The following is a 7,193-nucleotide window of genomic DNA, read 5'->3' on the forward strand; positions in this document are numbered from 1 at the left end:
AATCAAGCACAAAATCTTAAATTATTCTTTTCCCCCCTTAAGCAAGGGTATAATAAGTAGAATTTCTGAGTTTGTGAATAATATAATGGGGTTTGGGAAAGGCGAAGAAACAATAATAAATAAGTCAAAGGGAAAGAAAGGAAAGCAACAAAAACCAAAACACAAAAGAAAAAACAATTGTATATTCCTAACATGCAAGCAATGTCCATGAATTGAATACACAATCCCAAGATCTCCTCACATGCCGGGTGTTAATTAAAGCAAGAGGAGGGTTCTCATTAAAATAACACTCTGTCTAACTCATGAGAATATTCGATAATTGCAACCCGTCCCTAACTAAAACAATTATTATTAATTTGAAGGATACATACATGAATACATAGGAATCAACATTAAATCATTTATCTAATCAATCTTTTTCCTATCTACTATTTAATTTAATTCTCTTTGCATGTGACAAGAAGGTTTGAATAATCCATGTTGTTGGATGTGAGAAGCGTCTCATTGAAGAAAATCGAGCAATGTAGACTATGACTAATTAATTCGTTTATTTATGGAAAAACATGCCAATGTCAAATTTAACCCTTGTTACAATTTGACTGCATTTGAGTTGCAATAGACATTTTCGGCATTTCGCTACTTCGAGAATCAAGAAGCTTACCTTGATAACTTGCAATTAAATAAGGGGGCTTTGCGGGCAACATGTTTTAGAATATAAATATAGAGAAAAAAGAATGCATGGAGAAGCATCTTTTGAGAGAGGGTGTCCTCATTCCTATATATAATTGAATATCCTATCTTCATATTTTCTGTCGGAAAAAAAATACACGTATATAGTACTCAGAGCTCTAGCTACTACATCTCCAAACAAGCATTTCTTTTCCTAGTGTTACGAGTTATTCGGATAAAAGAAAAATAAAAAAATAAAAAAAAAACTACTAAGTCCTACCATAGCAAAGGCAAAGCTAATGGATTCCATGAGTGCACAAGACCCAATTTTTTAATTTTAATTATATGTTTGAACGAACTCTGATTATTAATTAATAAGCAGATGTTTAGTATTTAAATTAATTATAGAATAAAAAAATTGAAAAAATAATTACGTAATAATTTTAATTTTTTTTAATTAGTATATATGTATAAAAAAGAATATATATTGTCTGAATAACAAGTAACATAACACACTCTTTAAAGAATAATATTACACATATAAATCTAACCAAATTAGTATAACATAATAAAAATTAATTATAATTAGTATTGATTTGGCCGTTACAAATCCAACATCATAAATTGGTATTGTCATTCATAACTCGGCATTATTCACGTTATTATTCAAAAAGCTGCTGTTATAGTTCGGCATTACAATCATTAATCAGCAATAAACGCCATTAATCGGCCACTTACGTTACAACTCAACTTAACAGACTTCTTCCCAAAAGTGAAACATCCAACCTAACATTTTACCCTTATCATTGCTCTTTAATACAGGCAATAAAGAAGAAGCATAACCGACTTGCACATTTCACCCATAAAAAGTATGAACTTCCATCCTAAAAAGATACATTAAATTCTCAATACTGACTTAATCTTCGGAATGCCTTTGCAGGTACACTCTGCGCAATTGGACATCTCTTTGGAGAAAAGCTCGGACTTCCACAAAAGCTCAAAGATCAACACCGAAGATAATAACTCGGCGTCGACTCCCAGGGACCGAGCTCTCCCTTTAAGTATCCATACAAAAACAAGTATTATTCTAAGTTTTATTGTTTAATTTAGTTAGACTTAATTTATAAAAAGATTTAGATGTGTAATATTACTCCTCTTTAAAATTTCATAATAAAAATTTTAAATAAAAGCCATCAACGTTTTTAAAATTTTCAGTACATTAAATGTATTAATAATATTTTAATTAAAATATTAATCTATTTAGTTTTTTTGTTCAATACTCTTAATGTATTATTTTAATTCAATCATGCTATATATACACTAAAAATTAATCACTAAATCAGTCATTAATATAAAATACATACTAAAATATAAAATACACATTAAAAATAAATTAAATTTTACATATGTTTATACACAAATAATACATATATAAAAATATATTTTTTGTGTATATAATATTTTTTATTTTAAATTTTTTCAAAACTTACTAGTTTAATTTTATTTTCTTTTATATCTTTATTATTATATCATTATTTGAAATAAATAAAATGCGAATAAAATCTTACCAACAACCATTTAACAGCACCCGACTCATTAAAAAAATGTACAAAAGCTCATTTCTAAATAATTAATATTAGTTAATTTTTTATTGTAAAATCATTTCATTAATCTCATTTTTGAAATATTCTAAATTTATATTTTAAGATTTAAAAATTAAAATATAAATTTTAAAATTAAAAAATTAATTAATATTGGCTAAACATTATTAATTATATAACTAAATTCATTAAAAAAATTAGAAGATGTAAAAAAAGCATAATTGTCTTTAGAATTTAGCTTATATATACCCTAAAATAAGATTATTATTAATGAAAAAATTTTAATTTTTTAATAAATATAAAATAGTATTTTTTAGACAAAATAGTTAAACCCTTATTTTCTATTATAATCAAATTAATTACTAGCATGGTTCTAAAAATTAGACTGAACCGGCTAGTCGAACCAATTTGATCGAGAACCATCAACAATTTCAATTTGGTTTGATAGATAAACCACCAATCTGAAAACTGTTCCAGAACTATTGAAATTATCTAAAAATAGTTCAGTCAAACCGAACCAAAACTCAATTGATTTTCACTTTTCAGCCTTAAACGTCATCGTTTTCGGTTTTAAATTAGACAAAAAAAATAAAGAACTTGCTTCACCTTCTTTGTGTCTCATGCATCTGCTTCCCTCTCTCATTGCAGCTGTCCCACCACTGCCGTCGAATATGGTCCAGCCGTCGTTCCTATTACTTCAGCATCGTCGCAGCTCGTCTTTGTCATTGCATCTCGTCTGCTCCAATTCCACCACACTCCACCCTCCTCTAATCAAACAATCGCATCTTATTCCTCGAATTCGACCTCAGTCCTGGTCTTTGTCTGATTCGTTGCTTCTACTATCGTTCTTCGTCATCGTTGTTAAGTGACGAGGCAGAGAGAGAACGCACTGCAAAGGGGAAAGAAGGGTTGGAGGTCGCAGGAGGAGGTGATGTGAAGGATGAAGCCATTATTGCTTCTGACGTGTTTGTGCTCGAAGAGGACCACTAGAGCTGCTACTTCTGTTGTTGCCTCTATCGTGCCTTGCTAACATGCTACCATTGATTTCATCTGCGCTCATTCTTGTTCTACTTTAAAATCATGCTAAATTTGTGTGTGTCTATCCTTTTTGAATGTGTTTATAAATTATAGAGTAAAGTATTGTTTTTGTCCCCAACGTTTGGGGTAAATCTCAAAATTGTCTCTAACGTTTCAATCATCCTATTTACGTCCCTAACGTTTTAAAATTGACTCAATGTTGTCCTGCCGTTAGGGATCCGTTAATAAAATTAACGGCGGGACAAAATTGAGACGATTTTGAAACGTTAGGGACGTAAATAGGACTAAAACGTTAGGGACAAAAACGATACATAGAAATAAATTTCAATTTTATTCTTCAATAATATCAATTTTTTATTATACATAGTATTCAATTATTTTTAATCATTTACACTTAATCACCTTATTTTCATTCTAAATAAATTATTTTTTTTATAATTTTACGCTTAAAGTGATATAATTTTTTATAAATAAATAAATTTTATACTTTCATTCTAAATAAATAATGTAATTTTACTTTCATTACTTAATCACATTACTTATATTTTTTTATAGTTTTACACTTTCATTCTAATCACATTACATTATTTATTTAGAATAAAAGTGTAAAATTTATTTATTTAAAAAAATAAATTACTTTAAGTGTAAAATTAAAAAAATATATTTATTTAGAATGAAAATAAGGTGATTAAGTGTAAATATGATTAAAAATAATTGAATACTATGTACAGTAACAAATTGATATTATTGAAGAATAAAATTAAAATTTATTTCTATGTATCGTTTTTGTCCCCAACGTTTTAGTCCTATTTACGTCCCTAACGTTTCAAATTCGTCTCAATTTTGTCCCGCCGTTAATTTTATTAACGGATCCCTAATGGCAGGACAACATTGAGTCAATTTTAAAAGGTTAGGGACGTAAATAGGACGATTGAAACGTTAGGGACAATTTTGAGATTTACCCCAAACGTTGGGGACAAAAACAATACTTTACTCTAAATTATAAGATTAGACATTTTTTCTAATCATGATTTTAGTCTGAATATTTAGTAATATTGAGCATTGATTTTGCTTATTATAATTTTAGTCTGAACATATGATCTTGTTAGAATTTCATGATTTTGTTATCGGCTCCTAAAAGTTGGGTTTCTTTTTCTAATACGCTTAACATAATAATAATAATTTGGAATTTTTAATAAAATAGTAGACATATGCTTAGTCAATGCTGCCATAGGCACAGTGCGTAACAAATTGAGGGTGCGTTTGGTTCAAATATTAGTTTTTATTTTTAAGAATATCATTTCTAGGAATACAATGTCTATGAATAAGAGTACTTGGCATATAGCATTTCTATGTTTGGTTTACAAAATCTAATACTTTGAAATCTTGTGTAATACTTTTGAGAATGAATAATTTTTTGTTTGGTTGAATCTAAATTTTTTGGTCATATTATGTAATATGTCTCCCTTACTCATTTAAATTAAAAGATTAATGACTAAACTTAATAAATTCCTGAAAAATTTTCATATAAATATATTTCAAGATAAATTCAATATAATTATTTTTAGATAAAATTATTTATTTTTATTTCCAAAACTATTTCCAATATCAATTTTTTTAATTTTCTTAAAATTAAATATAAAACTAATAGAATATTATTATTTTTTACATTGATTTTTTTAATTTACAAAATACCTCTAATAATAAATTTACTATAATGCCCCTCATAATAAATTTACTATAATACCCCTAATAACAAATATATTTAATTAAAATTATTATTGATTCTATTTTTTAAATTTATTAAAATACCCCTAATAACAAATATCTTTAATTCAAATTAACATTATCACAATTAAAATTAGCACAAAATACTTACCTAATTATGTAATATGTCAAAATTACTCTTAATTATTCAAATTAAAATATTAATAATTAAACTTAATAAACACATAAAAAAATTTACATATGAATATATTTTCAATAATGAAAAGGTTAATATTATTGTTTTTGGACAAAAGAAATATTTTTCTTTCCAAAAATACTCCTAACATCAAATATTCAACCAAAATTATTAGACTCTAGTTTTCTTAAAAAACTAAATATAAATCTAATCAAATATTATTACTTTTTTACATTTTGAATTTACAAAAATACCTCTAATAATAAATTTATTAAAATATTCTTAATAAAAATATGTTTAATTAAAATTATTATTAATTTTAAATTTTTAAATATATTAAAATACTCCTAATATTAAATATCTTTAATTCAAATTAACATTATCAAAATTAAAGTTAGCACAAAATACTTACCTAAACCATAATTCATAATTCGCCTCATAATCCATAGTTGAATTTATATAAAATAAATATCAACAATTCTAATAACATGTATTAAAAAATTTTACTATTATCCAAATGAAAGTTACAAAGAAATCTTAAAAGTAAAAAATTACTAGCACTAATAAGCATATATGCACAACTCTTGTACAAGAACAACCCATCAACAAAATGAAATCAATATTACGATAAACAACCTCACACATAGAAAAATGATCACAATTATCGAGCGCGATGTTTTCTCTTCTATTGGTTCCACATTTTTTGTGCAAGTTGATCCCTCCATCTACCCCAAGCATCGCTCTCAATATGATGGATCATCCCACCATCTACTCCAAGTATATTTTGATCTTCTATCTTATTAATAAGATCCACAAACATCACTCTTCTAATGTGGTTATGCAAAATACAACATGCAGTTATAACTCTTTCTTGAGTCTTAATAGAATAAAATGACCTTTTTCTTAAAATTTTCTATCTTATGCTTTAAATACTCCAAATGTTGTTTCAATGACATTTTTAACTTGTGAGTGTTTCATATTAAAAAGCTCTTGGGCTGTACTGCGTTGATTATGTGAATTAAACTCACTTAAATGATATTCTTGTTCTCTATAAGGTGTCAAAATTCCTTCATAATTCATGTATCCAGCATCACATAAGTAGTAATGACTTAGTGTGACATATAAAATTAAACAAAATTAATGAAAGATCAAATAGTTACTTTGATAACATACTAAAGTTTCAATAAAATACCTCGGATAACACTAAACCCATTGCGAAATAGTGCATCTTGCATTACCCTAGAATCTGCAGCTGAACCCTCCCAACTCGCCAATACATAGATAAATTGCATATCGAGAGTAACCACTCCAAGCACATTGGTTGTTATGTCACCTTTGCTGTTTCGATATCTAGACTTATCAGCATCAAAGACATTGACTTTGATATGGGTACCATCTAAGCCCCTAGACAATTTTAAAATCCAAAAAAAAAATTAATTAACTCTATCTTAAAGTACACCAAACATATTAGGTTTAATAACATTAGCAAGATAAATTATTTTGAACTATTATTATCGTTCATCCCGTCTATCCTAGCTGGTTGGGGTTTCTTCAGTAAGAGATTATCACATCTCAAAATAGCATGCAATACATTATTAAATTGCCTACTAATTGTTTCTTCAGATTTCACAAATTATCTCTTTGTTATGCTAATTTTGACATCATGTACTATAATATGTAAAAATATGGTAATTATTCTTCTACACCTATATTCCTACTTCGTTCTAACCTGCCAACCCATCTAAGCATGTTACACAATACATGAAAGTCACGCCTATCTATTCTTGTGTTTTCTATACATACTAGATCACTAAAATAAATAATTCTATTGACACTAACATCCCTTACTACATGTCTACTATAACTATCATTCCATTTTCTTTTTTTTCTCAATTGCAATATAATCAAAAGATAGCAAATCATCAACAACTTAACTATAAGGTCATTTATTAATTTGAAACGTAAAATCAAGCAGGCAATAA

The sequence above is a fragment of the Arachis hypogaea genome, chromosome 8 (assembly GCF_003086295.3).
Source record: "Arachis hypogaea cultivar Tifrunner chromosome 8, arahy.Tifrunner.gnm2.J5K5, whole genome shotgun sequence".
In the NCBI taxonomy this organism is placed as follows: Eukaryota; Viridiplantae; Streptophyta; class Magnoliopsida; order Fabales; family Fabaceae; genus Arachis; species Arachis hypogaea.